The sequence below is a fragment of the Papio anubis genome, chromosome 19 (genome assembly GCF_008728515.1).
Source record: "Papio anubis isolate 15944 chromosome 19, Panubis1.0, whole genome shotgun sequence".
NCBI classification, from domain to species: Eukaryota; Metazoa; Chordata; class Mammalia; order Primates; family Cercopithecidae; genus Papio; species Papio anubis.
Window position 1 is genome coordinate 26,712,565 of NC_044994.1, and position 19,894 is coordinate 26,732,458.

At 37.4% G+C, this 19,894-nt stretch overlaps 1 protein-coding gene across 34 annotated transcripts in view; it reads left to right on the forward strand.

The window, feature by feature from the left end:
* The window catches only part of DTNA (dystrobrevin alpha), a 397,895-nt gene that overhangs the window by 200,636 nt on the left and 177,365 nt on the right, over positions 1 to 19,894 (forward strand). The window contains exon 1 of one of the 34 annotated variants that reach the window (XM_021930045.2): positions 8,383 to 12,560. The exons of 32 other annotated variants lie outside the window; for them this stretch is intronic. The gene's annotated coding sequence lies outside the window, so the exon portion shown is untranslated. Of the gene's footprint in view, positions 1 to 8,382; positions 12,561 to 19,894 lie in introns of those variants that run through there. One more of the 34 variants, XM_021930073.2, reaches the window with a different exon arrangement.

Here is a 19,894-nt window from a genome sequence, read left to right on the forward strand (position 1 = left end):
TTTAGCCAACACTTGCAGTGAAAGAACCTCATCATCTTCAGCATGTGAAAAGGAAACAGTAACGTTATTTTCAGAGAATGGTTCTGTTTCTTGACTCATCATTCCCTTGACCCACTCCTTCACATGATGCGTCATCTGCTTGTCAATGCTCCTGCTAATGGCCAGCTGGGCTTTATTACCTTTTTGGGCTCTTGTTGGGTCTTGACTCTCCACTTGTTCTGTGCCCAGCCATACAGAACCATTCATCACCCCCCTGACGTGTCAACATTGTCCTCCCACCCTGTAGAGTCCCTTTTGTGAGTGAAGAGACCTTTCCTAGAAACTACCTGCATTAGTTTCCTAGAGTTGCTGTCACAAATTACCACAAAGGTTAGTGGCTTCAAACAATAGAAATGTATTCTGTCATAGCTTGTAGGCAAAAGGTCTGAAATTGAGGTGCTGGCAGAGCCATTCTCCCTACAAAGGTTCTGCAGAAGAATCCCCCCTTGGTTCTTCCTAGCTTCTGTGGGTTCCAGCAGTCCTGGCATTCCTTGGCTTGCAGCTGCATCACTGCAATCCCTGCTTCAGTCTTCACATGGCTTCCACCATTTGTATGTCTCTTTTTATGTTCTCTCCTCTTCTTATAACAGATACTAGTTGTATTAGTCAGGGTTCTCCAAAGAGACACAACTAATAGGATAGATGTACATATAAAGGAGAGTTTATGAAGAAGTATTGACTCACACGATCACAAGGTAAGGTCCCACAATAGGCTGTCTGCAAGCTGAGGAACAAGGAACAAAGCTGAAGAACTTGGAGTCGATATTTGAGGTCAGGAAGCATCTAGCATGGAAGAAAGATGTTGCCTAGATGACTAAACCAGTCTAGTATTTCCACGTTCTTCTGCCTGCTCTTATTCTGTCCATGCTGGCAGCTGATTAGATTGTGCACACCCAGATTGGGGGTGGGTCTGCCATTCCCAGTCCACTGGCTCAAATGTTAATCTCCTTTGGCAACACGCTCACAGACACACCCAGGAACAATACTTTGCATCCTTCAATGCAATCACGTTGACACTCAGTACTAACCATCACAACAGTCATTGGATTTAGGGCTCACCATAACCCAGTATGATCTTATTGTGATCCTTAACTGATTGTACCTGAAAAGACTCTGTTTCTAAAAGAGATCATATTATGAGTTCGAGATATGAATTTTTGAGGGATACTCCTTGTATTAGTCAGGGTTGCCCAGAGAAACAGAACCAATATGTAACTCAAGTGTGTGCGCGCGCGCGCGCACACACACACACACACACACACACACACATCTATAAAACTATGTATTATAAGGAATGGGTTCATGTGATTATGGAGACTGAGAAGTCCCCAGGTGTGCAGTTCAAAGGCCTGGAAACCAGGAATACTGACGGTGTAAGTTCCAGGCTGAATCCAAAAGCAGGAAAAGACCGGTGTCCTGGCTCAAAGACCATAATGCAGAAAAAGCACACACTCTCTTGCTCAGCCTTTTGTTTTATTGAGACCTTTAACAGGTTGGATTAGACCCACTCACACTGGGGATGGCAATCTGTTTTGCTTAGTCTACCAATTCAAATATTAATCTCATCCAGAAATACCCTTGCAAATACACCAGAATAATGTTTGACCAAATACCTGTGCACCTGGTGACCCAGTCAGGTTGACACATAAAACTCACTGTCACACAACTCAAATACATGACCCCCAGCAGACATTCCCTTGCTGCAAAGCCTGACAAGGGAACTGCATTTGCAGTGATTGACTTAAACTCTTCCCTGAGACTTTGGTGGAGGCACAGACAACAAATAATTCAGCATTTTGCTAGCAAAGAAAAGGGGGAGAATGGTCATTAGGTAAGTTGCTAACAAATCTGTTGCATTTCTATATATTTCTTTTTGGTGAAACAGACCTATCCATATCAGTCTATGCTTTGTATTTTCAAGCAACAAAAAGGAAAACAAAACAAAACAAAAAGACTTGGCTAGCTTAACAAAAAAGGGACAGTTGCACTTTAGACATGGATAGATCCAAAGGTTCAAAGGTTATACTCAGGACCCTGTCTCTTTCCCCCTTTCTCAGCACCATTTCTCTTTGGCATTCAATTAATAGTTAAGGAGGTTCTATCTATGCAATGATGAAGAAGATCAGCAGACCTCAAAGCATAAATAATCTACCCAACTATAGATCGCAGAGAAAAGAGCTTAACTTTGACTCCCACAGAACTTTAATTGGCTCTCCTTAGGTCATATAAACATTCCTACTCCACCTCTTGTTTTCAGTCTTGATTGCTACAGGATACCTATGATATGAATGACCCAATCAATACCCTCCTCATATCCAGAAAAATATTCCTCCATTTGACCTCAGCCATCCACTTGTTTGACCACTAGAGTTGGTTACCTTCAGGAAATTAACCACTTCCACAATCAAAATAACATGTTCCTGTCTCCAAATACCACATGCTCCACTTCCAGCTCTTTTGCTGTGATTCTTTGTGTTCTTTCAAGGGTCTTTTGGGCTCTTTCTTTCTCGCTATCAGACTCCTCCTGTCTTCACTTTCTTACTTACTTGCTTCTCTTCCATAGTTTATCCCTTATACAAGCTTTCCTTTTATTATCTTCAAGTCCCTACCTCCTGTCCTGCCATCACATTCGCCAGGCCTTAGTGAACTCACTCACCTGATTTACCATTACTTGTGTTTATGTGACTGAGCTTTGTTGCAGAGAACCACACAGCAGACCACGCCGAAATCCTACTAGGCTCATGATAAGCACTTCAGGTGTGCTTGCAGCACTCCATGGCTATCCTACTATTTCTATAGTCAGCTCACTCTCCTCCTCTGCATGGTGACTGGTTCATCACTTCCCCATTTGCATCACACTTCTCCCCACTCCATGTCTGAGCTACCAACCTTGCTTCTTACTTCATTGAAAACATAAAAGTCATTAGATAGAAACTCCCTCTTCCTTAGGATTCCAAACGTGCAAGTATACCATCATCTGCAGCCTTCAACTCCTTTTTCTCTGGTGCCGCAGGAAAGGCAGTTTCTTGCCACGTACACTCTGTATCCTATCCCCTTTCATCCTCTCAAGGACTGAGTGCATTCAACCAGCCATTTTCTCTCACACATGCTCCGTCTCTCTGCCTTTAGTGGACCACTCAGCAGGTAAATATTTTTAAGAGTCTCCTATATTTAGAAATCTTTCCCTGACTTCATATTTCCTTTCAATTGCTGCCCTACATTTGCTCTTGTACAAATTAAAGTTTCTAAAGAAACAAAAAGTTGTCTACACAGGCTGACTCCACTTCCTTGTCCTCTATCCTTCTCCGCTTCCTCAGCATTCCCTCCAAGAAAGGTTCTTACTAAGTCATTGTCATCTCCATATTCCAAAGCCAATGGATGCTTTTTCCATTCTCATCTTACTCAACTTCTCAGTAACTTTCAACTCAAGAATCACCCCTTTCTTCCTGAAAAATTCCCTTGTCTTAGAGTCCATAGAAGCACACTCACATGGTGTTTCTCTTACTTCCTAGGCCTCCCTGAGCTGGGGTGGCATCCTAGGCATGGTTCTCTACATGTGCAATCTCTTCTTCTCCCAGGGCTTAAAAAAAATTCCTCTCTACCTACAACTTCCACATGTGTATCTGCATCCAAGTCCTATTTTCAGGACTTCAGGTTTACACATACACAGCCTATGTGACATCTCAAATTCAAAACTGTCCCTGGCACACACCTCTCCCCTCATTACATTCCCTCAGCGCATTCCTGCCCCAAGCCAGCTTCTGCATTAAAGTAAATGGCATCTCCATTTATCTCAGAATGCTGGGAGGTTTTTAAAATACTTTATTCTCACTTGTTTTCCCACATTCAATCTATGACTGATCCCTGTCCATTCTACCTTCAAAATATGTTTCAAATATGTCCGCTTCTCATTGTCCCCATCATCAGCATCCAGTCCAGCATCATCCGTCAGCCTCCAAACTCGTTTCACTGTATCCACCCTTTCCTCTGTCCCATCCACTCTCCACACCATAGACAGAGTGATATTTTAAAAATAAAAGTTGTGTTTTATCACTATTATCATTCAAATTCTTCAGAAGCTTTGTGCTGCCCTGGGAATAAATTTCAGAATCCCTAACACGGCCTTCAAAGTCCTGGTCCCTGTGTGACCCTGTCCCCCATCTGCACAGTGCTCCAGCCACACTGCTGTTCCTGCATTCCTCCATCACACCAGGCTTCCTCCCACTCATGGACTCAGGTCTCCCTTTGCCTGAAATCCCTCACCTCCTTTTTCACAGGTGTCATCTCAAATGTCCCTTTCTCAGAGAGGTCAGAGATACCACCAAATCACCTCAGAGGTGACATTCTATCCTCATACCCCATTCCAAGCATGGACACAGACTTAATTATCACTGTGAAGTTGTGGCCAGTTCCCAAAGCTTTCCTAAAGTTTGCACAATAACAGAGACAATACAACTCAGAATGATTGAAATTAGTCTTCAGCATAAGTATTAGTTGAACTGTAAGTCTTGCCCTTCATAAGACAACTACTAGATTGGCCTTTCTTATTCATCCTAATAATAGAATCCATTGACCGTTTCTTCCTGGGCCACCGTTTTTAGAACTTGCTTCCCCCACAGGTAGGCGTTTGCTTTGACCTGGCCCTTATCCCCACGTCCAGCACCTCAGCACCTATTCTCTCCCTTGATCTATCCCCTAGTCCCTTCCCCATTCCAATTAATAACTTGTAATTTTTCACCTATATCACCCATAATAAACACAGCATTTTTTTTCTCTTTTACATAAAGTGGCTTAGTTTCTTTTCCCTCCACCTCTGTCTTCCAGACTAAGCTATATATAAGCAATACACCTATTAAAATTTATTCTAAAAAAGAGCAATCATAAAGCCATGAACTCTGTAGCCTTCCTTAAAATCTGGGAAAATATACAGTTTTAAAGGTAACAATTCATTTTACCCAACCTGCATATTTACATAGAGACAGATAGGAAATGGTAACTATAAAGATGTTAACTGTGGTTGTTGGGATTATAAAGGATTAGAAAATATTTTTGCTTTTATTTTTAATTGGTCTGCAGTGTATACTGAGGATGTCATAAAGTCTGAAACAGATAAAACAAATAGTCTTTATGTTCATTCTTTACATACGGTTGCTACAAGTATGACAGTATGGGTGGGAAGGCCCAACCACAGGATTGAATGTGTATTGTCGGCTTTCTCTATGCTCTATATGTATGTATAGAAGAATTTAAATACAAAACCAGGTCATCACTGGGATGTAGAACGTTCTTACATGTACTACAAATATAAGTGGCTAATATCCTTTGAAAAATCGTCCTTGATGAATAATATAGAATGTTAATGTCTTCCTGACTTGTATACTTATAAGCTAGAATTTTGGTGCTATATTAGGAGTTTCTTCCTAATGTCTAGCCTGGCAAAAACATACTATGGTAGCTTCAGTAAAAAATGAAGAACATCTATTCACCATTATTTTCACTGGGATATACTTGCAAATGGTCAAGTGCCTCCCTCACAGGCTTCTCTTCCACTGTTCTTCCTGTTCATTGTTCACCATCGTACCTTCTCCAGTTTCTCCCTTTCACATGTCACTATGAGGCTCTAAACAGAATGCAGTGGCGTGATGGAGAAATGACCAGTGTGGAGCAAGGAGCATGCCTCCCAGATTGACTCCAGGGACCTCTGAAATACCAGATGCACAGTCCTTGCTGGCAGAGTATTTGCTACCACAGACACCCAGAAGGGTTCAAAGTGCCTGTTATCTTTATATTATGGGTCAGTTTATATGAAATTTGTTCAATCACTAGATGGACCTTTTTTATTCATTCCAATAATGGAATTCATTTAAGTGTATGGTATGAAACTCCAAATATTCATATATTGCTTGTCTCAGTTTTGTCAAACAATTTCCAGAATAGTGTGCATTTCTTCAGTATTTCCTTTTTTTGTATTCTTCCCTTCTTGGGAATTTTGCTATGTGTTTTCTTGAACCACGTATGCTTCTCTTTTTCTTTCCCCCAAATCACCTTATATCCCTTTCTAACTGTTTCTTAATCTTTGTTTTACCATAATAATTTATTCTGCAGTCTTCCCTTAATTTTTTCTAACTTGCTTTATTTTCTCATATTCTTTTTTTGTCATAATGTCATCAGTAATTAACTTTGTGTATCTGCAGTGTACACGACATCGCATTTGCATTTGCTTCCCAGTTCTCTCCATCCCATTGTCTATGATGCATACACACATATTACTTGATATGTGGTTATAGTTCACCCTCTCCTTACCCACTGACTACATAATTACTTGTCCTTTCCCCAGGGAGCCTTACAAAGGAAGGAAGAGAGAAAGTCAGTAGCCTCTGTCACTCCTACATCTCATCTTGGTCACTGAATATGCTTTTAGAGTACGTCAGGCATTTCTCCATGGAGCTTTAGAATGTGTACTATGCTGATGTATTCCAAGTCCCTGAATACAAAGTAAAAGAATCTGGGAAAATACACCTAATATCCCCCAAACAAATGCTTTCCAAGCTCAGGGGACACTGACTGGGTAATTTTTCCCTCCTTCACTTTCTGCGTAAACTGACCTAATTAAATTCTCTGTCTACTGTCAAATCAGTTGGTCATATTCCTTCTCATGTATTGTTATAGCTACAGTTAATACTTACTTTTTCCATGTTCTTATCTCCCCATCTAGATTGGAGGCCATTTATATTTCTTTGACTACACCTAGTTCATTAAGTGATTTTAGAAAGTGCTTAATTAAAATGTACTGAATCAGAACATCTCATTTTAGAATAAGCCACATAGAAGAACCTAAGAAACAACAATCTCTAGTACTTTGTATCCAGACTAAGAAAATGAATTCTTTTAAAAATGAGATCTCAGGAATCTGCCTGTTTCCTTGACTTCACAGGTAGACTTAATTTTCAGAAGTATCCTTCCCTTTTCCCTTTAGCTGAGAGAGGATATATCCATCAAATGGAGATATCATGGCTGTGCAAACACACCTGGGTTTACAGGATATGGGACTGTCACAGAGAGTGACCAGACAGGTATTTATTGAGTTACCTGACAGTCTTCCACTCAAAGCACATGGATTTTCTGCTATCCCAACATGCTAAAAGGCTGTAAAAGAACTCAGAGGCCCTGAAAGAGCCCTAATAATTTTATATCAATCTCAGCTCATTAACTTGATGAGCACCCTGACCCTTCAACTCTCGTGGAATTTTTCCATTTTGTTTTCCACAGAACAGATTTTTATCTGGGAGAATATTTACTTCTCAGTATCCATTCTGTCTTGCCACCAATGGAAGGTGCCTTTAGATATACTGTCATGTGGGTTGTCCCTGATTTAAAAAAAAAAAAAAAAAAAAAAGCATCACCCACCTCAAAGTAACTACCATTCCTGATTTGTACTCCGGAACACATCCATGGGGTTTCACAGATGACATCAAACTGGAACTGAGAGGGAGGCCCTCAGAGACGAATTGCCATTTAGAGTCAGCATGGTAAAATTACAAAAAGCAAAGTAGACTCACAAAGAATGATGTTTCTGTTCTAGCTCTAGAGTAATTTCATGCTGGAACTTTAAGCAAGTTATTTCACTCTTTAAGCCTCAGCTTCCTCATAAATAAAATCAATCAAGTGAAGTATAAGACTAAATTATGAGTATTGATTCTGCCAATTTTTAAATTTTATTCTTAGATTTTCTAAGTTAACTCAGTAATCTCCCTGCACTTCCAGGAATCTATTCTAAGGAAATAACCCAACGTATAACCAAAAATTTACATGCAAAGATATATTGCTTATAATTAGAAACCTGGAAAAGACTAAACATATGTTAGCAATAAGGGATAGTTAAATAAATTCTGATATATAAAAATATTAAAATGTTATGCAACAATTAAAAGGTATTTTCAAAGAATGTATAATACCATAGCGTGCTTATTTTACATCTCTTTCATTCAGTGAAAAGGCAATATTCAAAATTATTCTGATTTTTTTTTTTTGAGACGGAGTTTTGCTCTTGTTTCCCAGGCTGGAGTGCAGTGGCATGATCTCAGCTCACCGCAACCTCTGTGTCCCAGTACAAGTGATTCTCCTGCCTCAGTCTCCCAAGTAGCTGGGATTACCGGCAATGCGCCACCATGCCCAGCTAATTTTGTATTTTTAGTAGAGAAGGGGTTTCTCCATGTTGTTCAGGCTGGTCTTGAACTCCCGACCTCAGGTGATCCACCTGCTTCGGCCTCCCAAAGTGCTGGGATTACAGGATGAGCCACCGCGCTTGGCCGTGAAATTTTAACATATAAAGAAATACATCAAAATGTTGATACTGGTTATTTCTGATAGTTGAATTGTAAGTGCTTTTAATATTATTTCATAAATGTTTTCTGTATTTTTCAACTTCTCCACAATGGACATGTAACATTATCTTTTCATGAGAACATGGAAAGGTACAACTTTTTATTATTAAGTTTAAAAACCAACATATTTTTCACTAAGAATACATCCAGAATATAAGTATATAATTATGAATTTTAAAGACATGAAAAAATACAAAAACAGAGGCTTGAGAATAAATTTCCAAAAATGATATGGCAGAATGATTCAGAGTTCACAATAGGTTATCTGTAAGATATGGAGCCATCAATTTCATAGTGTTATTTAAAAACAGATATTCTCTGTGATGTGCTCACAGAAGAAAAACATAAAGAAATCCTTATTATTTATAGCCCCATTATTACAATTCAAAGGAAAAGTGCATGTTTGAAACATCTTAAGGGTAAAATAGAATATCTTGATATTAAATTGTATAAATTGAGATGGCTTGCAACACACTTGTTCTTTCATAAGAAATTTTTATGAACAGAATAGATACTAATCCGATTAATATTTTTTAGGTCAGCTGCTCAAAGTGGCCCAAGAAACAATGTGTTTGCAAAAATTGTTCAGTAGATCACAGTCTTTTTTTTGATGCTGTCAATACACTTTCTTTTTTAATTTAAACCAGTGCCCTAACAATAAAGCACTTTATGGTGTGAAAAAATAAATAATAGTTCTTAAATATGATGTGAAAATTGCATTTTCAGAGTTTCAAGTTGTTTTGCTTGTTTTAATTTCATTAACACTGGCCATCGGCGTTTTTTGTAGCCATGTTGTTTAATTTAAGCGAGTGACCTCTGAGCGCATGTTGTTACCTCGAGTTTGTGGGAAATTAGGTGCTCTCACATCTGAAGAGAGAGCAGTGAAGCATATAACCTTGAAGCTCCCTCCTCCTCCTATGGGACTAGGATTTGGCAAATTGACTTCCTGGGGAACCTTCTGAAACATCACCACCTATGTCTCAAAAACTGTTTCTAAGTGATTGAATTCTTCATATGAAATTAAGTGGGTCACAACAGCACAGGTTATGTTGCATATTTTGTTCACATGAGGGGGAAGTTTAATTTTAACATTTGCAAAACGTGGTTTAAAACTTTCTGAAACCAAATATACTAGCATCATATTCCCTAGGGGTTAAAGAATCAACAGTCACTTTAACATCTGACAAAGGATGTACCTTCTGTTTACAATCAATCATATTAAATGCTTTAATAGCAGTGTACCTTAACTAGATCAATGATAGGCTCTTACATTTACAAAATGAAAAACAATGAGATACACATAATGGCCACATAACCAATCTGTAGGGGGAAAAAATGTACATGGTAAACACTCCTGATGAAATAAATGCAGGCAGTGAGAGAGTCTCTATTCAGCCAGCCACACATGAGAATAGGTATGAATTATTCAAATTGAGGTTCAAATTATTCAAATAGTCTCTCCTTCATCAACTGTTTTGAAGAGGATTAGGGAGTGCTAATTTTCCGGTGTAGCTGCTCCCTGCCTTTTTGCCTGGTCGGCCTCACACATTTTATAGGATTGGATCATCATGAGTCACCACACTGAAGGATTTTTTCAAGGTTGGAGCAGTGCCAAAGCTATTTTAATCATCCCAACTGATTTGTTGTAGGGCTTTTCTTTCTTACTTACTTTTTAATGATAGAGAAATCTTGCAATGTGCAACATTCACTTTATTCTTTCTGGTAACTTCCTGCAATGAAAAAAAAATTGTTTTTTTCTACCACAGGCTTTTTTAACCCCTGGCTGCTTCTTTGTACCATATTCTTCAAAGGGATTTTAATGCTGATTTTCCTATGCCATTGGTTTTGGTGTCAGGTAATTTCCTGAATTTGATGACTATGGAGAGAAGCAGCTAAAAGTCTACACTGGTGAGCAGTTTACAGTACTTGTTAGAGATCAAGGTGACCTTGTAAAGGCTGCGGTTGACACAATATTGGTTAATTACTAAAAATGTAATCTATGTATGTAATTTATATTTTAAAGACTTTTATGATGAAGATTATTTACAGTTCATCTTAATTTGAGAAAGTATCATTAACAAATAACATGTAGACCATTTTTTAAGAATCCAAAATGAATACCACAATGAACTGCTTTACTTGTGTTTTGCTTCCATATTTAAAGATGAAAAAAATTAACTGCCATGTTTAACATTCTTCCCACAGTCCATTTCATACTAGAAATATGCATAACCTTTTGACTGATCGGTTGCTCCTAGCTGGTTTGTAGGTTGGAGCAAACAGCCCTTGCTCTTTGCCTGAAAAGGTCTCTATATTTATGCTGTGTTGTTATGTAAATCTATGTTAGGAAACATAGGATTGTTAATGCGTATCTTGTTGAAAATGACACTTTATTCAGCAAAGGGAAGTCACATGCCAGTCAGCTTTCTCATGGTCCCTCTTGTTCAAAAATCACATATTTACTAAATAATACTAGCCAGAATTTATTGAGTATTTAGTATTCTTCAATGCTTGGTGCTTTCCTTGGACTATCTCATTTAATCCATTTTCATTCCTCGTTAAAGTAGGAATTTTACAGAAGAGTAAACTGAGGGTTAGAGAGGTTAAGTAACCTGTCCAAGATCACAAAAGGAGTATGGGCGAGAGCCAGATTTCAAATCCGCATCTGCTTGATTCCACAGTTGCTCTTCTTAAGAGCTCCTCTGCCTTGCCTCACTTTGTGATGTGATGTACTAAGAAAAATTCTGTGCAGATCTCTCAAGGGTTTAAGCACAGCGAGACATGCTGTGAAGACAGTCCTGGAGGAGGTGAGGGAAAGCTTTCAGATGCCATCTTTATCCATTGAAGAAGTAGCCCTACCTACTGCCAAGTCTTTTGATGGTTACTTGGTAGAGAAAGATGAGTAAGACAATGTTCCCCTTCCTTGGGGAGTCCATCTCAAAGAGAGAAGATAGATATGCAAACAAATTATTGTGAAATATGAGCTAAGTTTGGGAAATAAGGAAGGTTGTGCAAGAGCAGAGTGATGATGCGAGGCCTGAGGGATGAAGCAGCCAACCCTGGAGGACTGGGGCACCTACTGGCTGGTGAATGTATCATGGTGGGAGGAAGGATCGTGCTGACATGCTGGCATGCGCGGAAGTTCCAGTCACCTGGGACTCCCTCGGCCTTTCCCTAAAGGACTGGTAATGCACTGAAGGTGATTCCTTAAATCCTAACTACATAGCCATTGATTTGGGGAGTCCCAGGATTGCTCAGAGTTCATATTGTTTCAAATCCAAGACCGTTGCTCTTAATATAGAGCACCCCCCCGCCCCCCACCGAAATATAGCCTGGTCCATTCCAACAGGCTGTGTTGCCTGCTTTAAATTTAAATGATAAATTTTAAAAGAACTGAAATCTGTTTAAATAACAGTTAAACACAGGGTTTTGATGAAAAGAAAATGAAGAATTTTACCTCCCACATCTAAGCTGTGATTAGAAGTTTGCTCTAGAAAAAAAGCACTTTGAAACTAGCCCTTCATATACTGATGTAGTGTTTTCAGCATCTGTGTTTACTGAATACGTTACTGCATTTTTTAATGTTTTTAAAGGAGCTCTGGGATTATTGCTGCATTTCCTATCGCGTTAGTAACTGACATTTAAAAATATTTAGTTGGCTGATGTAGTAGTCGATAATGCTCAGTATTTCAAAAGATTAGTGGTGACTTAAAATGCATAGAGTTATTTCATTAGTTAGTTGGGAAACCTTTTATTCTTATACTTCTGTTAGTTTTTTCTTGTTCATGAAGTTGAGTCAGCAAGAGAAGCATATTCAAATTAGACTTGTCATACAGAAAAAAAAAATCTGACTTTGTCAGGGTGGGTGGAGGGAAGAAAAGCAACTTTTTGTCAGTCTTTTGTATTTCAGCAGCTGGATTCATTGCTACCATGGTAACGGACCACATGATGAGGTGTATTAGATTGCTGTGTGTTGAGCACAAGGGGAAGAATGAACACAGCTTTTTATTGAAGTTAAAGGTTACTTTGGAGTTTCTTCTCTGGAAATGTGTAAGGTCAAATACTATAGTTTCCAGCTTATGTAGTACTTCAGAGGAAGAATTAGGGGCATATTGGTGCATTTAACTACAAAACCAGGTAAGGTACAATTGAATCTATGAAACTGAACTCTCTGACTTCTGTCGCAGTGGCATAACTTGCTGGGTGGAATTTCACTGTCGCCCCCACACCCACCCCCACATAGGCACCCGATATATTTCTCCTGCCCACCTCCCCAGCTCGTCCACCTCCGGTTTCAGCTGTTTTTAATTTGAAAGTCTAAGATGTTGTGAAATGTTATAGTTTTATGGTAGTGCGTGTGTGGGGAGGGAGTGTGTGTGTGTGTGTGTAAGTCAAAGAAAGAAAACTGCAAAGGAAGTAATAAGAATACAATAACTGGTATCTTCAAATCAATGTAGACCTGAACAAAGTGTTTTCTTGTTTTGTTTTTTGAAAATGGTCCGCTTTTCTTAGCAGACACTTTATTAGTGGCATTCATCCAAAGCTACTTGTCTCTTCTACTAAATTAATCAGTAGGACCAACTTTTCCAGCATGTTATTTAGTGTGTTTATTGTATGTGAGCTTTTGTTTTTCTTCCTTTCATCATATTATTGCCAGCCTCATCTAACATGTATAGTCCGGTTTTATCTATATTTTTAAAAACATCTATTATTTCTATTAGCATTCTAATCTTTTAGGCATTGTGGCTGTATGTATGTTACAGGGTTTAAAAATAGAAGTAAATACAACATGGGTGAGTGTAAAATGAACTCTTTTGCTTAGAGGCTGGTAGAGACTGAATGTAAACAATTCAATGTGGCTGTGTGGAGCATCAGTTCCCAGAGCGCAGACGCCTTCTCATGCATTGTTTACGTATCACCCTGGCAGCTTGTTTCAAAATGGGAGGCTTTGGTACGCACAGAGCAAGTTAAAAGAGAACAATGTCTTTAATAATAACTTATTTCGATTACTTGTTCATAGTTTCTATTGATGTTTGATGTTTGACTTCCTCATAAGATATTAGGATTTACTTTAATTATAGTCAGGGGTTTACTTATGCAACTTCTTTCCTTCCTCTTAGAACAAAGTTGTCTTAGCAGTTTTTAGAAATAAAACCTAACTAAATAGTAGCAAAGCCCTACTGTTATTCTAGTATATTGACTATCCACCTGAAAAAGTGCCGATATAGGAAAATGGTTTTGAAAAATACTTTCTTAGTGAACTAAAATCAATTATATGCCCTTAATTGGCACTAATTAGGATAAAAGCCAATAAATGATCCCAAGTTTGTTCATACAGCATGTTTTCTTAGAAAAAGAAAACTTAAATTTTATTAAATGTATGTATGCTCTGTGATTTTCATTGCTATTTCCTTAGTCTCTCAAGTTTCCATGTGTCTAAGCCATTTTCTAAGTTTAAGCAAGGAGTTATAATCATTTTTCAAAAAAATTATTTGCCATGATTTCAAATAAAAACTGTTTCCATGATGACCGATATCAAAAGTATTATAATAGCAACTAACACTGGAAATGCTCATGCTTGTATCTGAATTTATTCCTTTCTTTTTCCCTTTGTGGTTTGAGTACAAATGAGCTATGACCATATAGCTTTCATAAGCATAAGTTGTTATTACTAAAGAATAGGGAGTTTCTAAAACTTAGTGAAAGATAGTACCTGGCAAACTATTTTAAAGTATAAAATTATTGAAACTGACAATATCTGAGGTAGAAAGTGTTATGTTTTATTAAAAGAAAAATAAAAGAGGGAAAGAAGAAGCAAGACAGAGACACACAGAGAGAAAAAAAGAAATGAAAAGATAGACCAAAGGTAAAGATAAAAGTGTAAATCATCTCTTACCCAAGCGTTTTTCTTTCCCACCAGTACTGGAAAGGGTTAAATCTATGTATGTCAGAGAAGAGAGTAGTATGGATGAGGGAAATTACTAAAAAATATTTTTATTTCACTATTCCATGTTTAAAATACATGATAAAGTATAGATAGTTCCTTTCTATTAATTAAAATGAAAAAAAATTTCTATAGTGAGTTTGTCTCAGTCTTTGTAGTTATGGGCTACCAGCCAGCTTAGATATTAGAGCTACAAGTGTGTAAAAACCAGTATGTGCCCAAATTTCTGTGATCTTTATTCGTCTGACATTAGGCCATATGTACACAAAAACTTCTGAAGTAATTTCAACTGAGAGATCACAAGATGGAAGATTCTTTTATAGTTGTTTTGGTATTTACATTCTTAAGAAGCAAAATTGACTTTTGATGTACTTGCTTTAAACTGTAAATTTTGTCAAGATGTTTTAATTGTACAATGTTTGTTTCAACTCTTGTTTAAATTATGCTTTCTTGTTAATTTTGAATGATTTGTAGTGTTTGCTAACATTTAGCTTTAATCTCTAGAGCTGCCTAGAGTCATAGACCAATAGATAATTATCTGCAAACATTTATCTCTACTAAGGAGATAGATATTTAACAGTTTTTTAACATGTTAAAAAAGAACCATATTGAGTAAAACAGTATAGCCTCTTCTAAAAAATTAATGATATTTAAACTCCAGGAAAATATTTCTAAAATTGATGAAGATCAAGCCAATGAATGATGACTCGATATCATCTAGATACTCCATTTTTAGGAGTTAGTTTTTAACCTATGATTTTATTAAGGTGAATTTTATTATTGACCACTATGTAATTTTTGATATGAAAAGAATTGGACTGTTTTTTTTTTCTAGAATTCTAAGACTTTTCAAATGAAAATGAAAGTAATGGTACCATGATCATGATGATAATGATAATGACAATAGTGATTAATTTGGAGAATAAGATAGACTTAGAAAGCTCTTGCCTCTTTGTGTAGTAAAAGGCCAATGTTCTTAGAAGGAAAGTGGAAATTACTAATGGGTAGTATGATTCTCAGAAATCAACCCTCAAATTTAATTAATTCTATTAATAGCATTTATAAGTCACTAGGAATAGAGGTGCTTGGTATGTTATTATCAGACTTTATTATAAATTATGTTGACTTTGTTCAATAAGCAATAGAGGCTGTCATCAGAAATGATTAAACTTATCAAGAATTGTACAATGTGTGGGTCTGAATCTGACAGGAAAAATGTAAACTCATTTCTAGGAAAGAACAATTCATTATATTTTTAGTATATAAAGGGGCAATCAACTGGTCTTCACTTCATGGTATTATTAGCTGGATATTTTAGAGTGGTATTATTATAATAATTCCCCACTCTCAAACACACATATTTTGAAATGTTCAGTAGACACCATTTCAATATTTTAATTGTTTTTAAATGTTAAATTATTTATTTTAAATAAACAACAATAGTTTATATCTGAAACCTGTTAATTTTGATTAGTTTGGTGGAACATTTATTCAGAAAAATTACTTAACTCTGCACACCCCTAACATGAAAGAAAATACTGGATGGGTTGGCAATTCCAGTACAAAATGTGGATCCATGAAAGTAGTGAAAGAAAATATAGAATTTACGATAGAAAAGGATGACCTCGAAGACAAAAATCATAAAGGAATGGTAATATGAAACCTTATTCCTTCTAGAATATGTTACATACAAAATTAAAAAGATAAATAGCAAATTAGAAGCAATATTTGCAACATATATGAAAGAGAAAAAGTGAATATCCATGTTATGTAATGAGGTCTCATAAATCTGTAAGAAAAAGCACTTCCCTTATTATTTTAAAAATAGCTACAAATTAAACATGCCGTTTTAATAATTAGCAACTATTTTTTAAAGGGGAGCAAAGGAGATAATGGTTTAGGAAGTTCAATGGGGAAACTACTGGATACACACTGCTATATGTATATATGGAGAATATACTATACATATATATGGAGAATATACTATACATATACATATAGCAGTATATATGTGTTCCCATTTTCCAGACTTTTCCTAAAAACCAGATTACATTATCTCCCTTTTTGTTGTTTCTCTCCCTTTAAAAATAATAGCAAGTTGCTAATTATTAAAATGGCGTTTAATTTGTATATGTATAGTATATGCTTCTCCATATACATATAGCAGTGTATCCTGCGTGCAGGTTGGGGGTTGATCAGGCTGGCAATGTGTAGCAAAGTCTTTAAAAATTTCATATCCTTGGACCCTACAGTTCTACTATGAGGAATATGTCCTAACAAAATAAATAGTCAAACATATTTACATGGTTTTTCATTGTTGTCATATTTATAAGTATAAACAATGGCAGTCTGAAAAAGAAAATCCAAAAAATGTGAAAAACACATGAGCTCATAGTTCCTGTCTAGAAGCTATAAAGCTGTACAAAGTCAGCCAGCCATCTTGGCTCACACCTGTAATCCCAGCACTTTGGGAGGCCAAGGTGGGTGGATCGCCTGAGATCAGGAGTTTGAGACCAGCCTGGCCAACATAGTAAAACCCCGTCTGTACTAAAAATACAAAAAATTAGCTGGGCATGGTGGCAGGCACCTGTAATCCCAGCTACTTGGGAGGCCGAGGCAGGAAAATCACTTGAACCCGGGAGGCGGAGGTTGCAGTGAGCCGAGATTGCGTCATTGCACTCTGGCCTGGGCAACAAGAGCGAAACTCCATCTCAACTAAAAAAAAAAAATCCTGCAAGAAGTCATAGACATGGCTATAGGCTATATGCTGGTCTAACTGTTGACTTCCCAACTCTTTAGATGGAACATGTATAGGCAACATGGTGTAGAAAAAGAGTCTTGGCTTAAGAATCGGAATGCCTGAATCACGATACTAACTAGCAGAGTTAATATAAGTATGCACATTTATGAAATTATTAAAATAATAATGTTAAAGAGTAGAAAAGTCTTGAGTCCCTTCACCCACCTATGTGTGTTTGTCTTCACCACCGATTTGCAAATAAGAAGTCTCATATCAAGTGGGAGGTGTGCGTTTTTATAATTTCACTGAAATGCAATACCAAATGGTAAAATCTGGAATGCCTTGACTGTGAGAGAAAATAGCAAAATATTTTAAATGCATACACATTCCAATTATTATTTTTTGAAATTTATTCTAAAGAATTTTCTACTCATATAAGGATGGGCAGAGGATAACTGGGCTTGAATAACTGGGCCATACCGACGTTTAGGTGTGGTGGAGAGGCAGAGCTCCAGAGCAGTGCTGTTCAAAATTCTGTGATGCTAGAAATGCTCTCTATCTGCATAGTCCAATATAGAAACTACTACTATATGTGGCTACATATGGCTATTAAGCACTTGAAAGGTAGCTAGTGCGACTGATGAAACAGATTTCAAATTGTATTTAATGCTAAGTAATTGAAATAGCCATGTGTGTCTAGTGCTATCTTATTAGACAGTGACACTCTAGAGTTAAGCACAACAAATAGGGTCTTTTATGTAGTGTCGGAGGTTAATTTCAAGCACCTCTGATAAATTAGGATGATATAGATAGGACAAGAAGGTGAGTATTCTTTGTGAAATTTCCCTTTTCTCTACAGAAATACAGATCAATGAAATCCTTTGATTCTAGTGACTGCAAGTCCACGATTTCCCAGAGAAGTGTTGGTCTCAAGTAGTCTGTAGTTTTGTTTGCTTAAGAATTTTAATGCTCATTCATTTTCTCATTTTTTTTTAAATCCTTATATTGAATATATTTGTGTTGGACACTGACATTGAAAAGATAGTAGTAGTGCAGAGTTCCTTGATTCAGGAAATCCTTGGAATATCCATAGGAGTAAATGGTGCAGAGCAGAGATTACAGAGGAGGGGAGAGAAAATGCTGTGTGGAGAAGGAAGTACTGAGATAAACCTTAAAGAAATAGCCAGCGTTCAATAGGAGGCTGGGGAAAGGAGGATCTTAAGAAACAGAACAGTGTGGAAAAACCAGGGAGCGATGAGAATCAGAAATGTCTGGAAATGTAATGATGTCAGCAGCACAGAAAATAGACTAATGTGTAGACAGAAATGAGTCCAGAAGTTAATGTTACAATTCAGGACAAGAATGAGGGAGGTTCTGAGCTAAGGGGATGAAAGTAGAATTTAAAAACAGTAGACTTGAGAGGTATTTTGTCTGTTGTTTCCTCTTTACAATGAGTCAGGAAGAGAACATCTGATTTATCTTTTAAGCCCGCTTAAAAATGATCAATTTGCATACAATGCTAGAGCAAGCTTTTTGTGGCCAAGGAAACTGAGTATATCTTACAGTACGCAAGTTTTTCAAACAGGACCAACTTACATAAATCATCCTCTTGGAAGCAGGTACAACTACATCATCTATGTAGTTGAAATGTATGGCACATGACAATATTGTTTAGGGATGAATGTAACTGAGGTGGATGGAAACTTAATATTTATGAGACTTCCTCTTTCGTTAAAATCTTAACATTCTTTGATTTTGACAAATAGTGTTTTTATTTCTTCCAAAAATACAAGAATTTTAAAAGTATATAGTTAGGCACCATTTAGAAAGGTCAAAAAAGCAATCTTCTAGTTGAATTTATGATTTGGGTACATTATTATTCTCCAGTCTTTACCCTATTTTCATGGATTTTTTTTCTCTTGGCAGTATATCCAGGTTCGTTTATAGGTTGAAAGACCATAGAAGCTGTTATTCCAGCATCAAAGTCCCCACTGTTTTCCAGTAAGAAGTTAGGTTTGATTTCTTCCGAAGCCTTATGATCACTGCAGTCAAAAAAAGAAGGGTAGAAAAATGCAGAAAATGGTGGAAGAGGTGGAGTATGGTCTTGGTCATAAAGAACTGAAAGGAGAAAATTATTAATGAAGAGTGTGGGCATTAGTCTGACTGTAAGGAGGACTTTGGCAGTAACTACAAGCCAGAGTGAGTGAGGAAAGAATAGCAGCCATTTGGGCAATGTGCTGACCGTGTAGTTAGTTTCCATGTGTGGCATGATGGTAGGAAACCCAAACATACAGCAGAACAGAGAGGAGCACATCATGTGAGAGCTCCATGAGTTCTCGGATTGAATAAAATAGAAGACTTTCTAAGTGCCAGATACTGTTATAAGTACTCTTTGTTTAACCTATTTAAGGTAATTAACCCTTTTTATTCGGAGAAAAGTCATAGCACATGGAAATCACTGAAGAAATACAAGTAGTGGTGGGATGCAGTGGCTCACGTCTGTAATCCCAGTACTTTTGGGAGGCAGAGGTGGGTGGATCACCTGAGGTCAGGAGTTCAAGACCAGTCTGGCGCCAACATGGCGAAACCCCGTCTCTACTAAAAATACAAAAACAAAACAAACAAAACCTAGCCAGGCATGGTGGCATCAGTCTGCAGTCCCAGCTACTCAGGAGGCTGAGGCAGGAAAATCGCTTGAACCAGGGAGGTGAAGGTTGCAGTGACTCGATATCATGCCACTGCACTCCAGCCCGGGCAACAGAGTGAGACTCCGTCTCAAAAAATAAA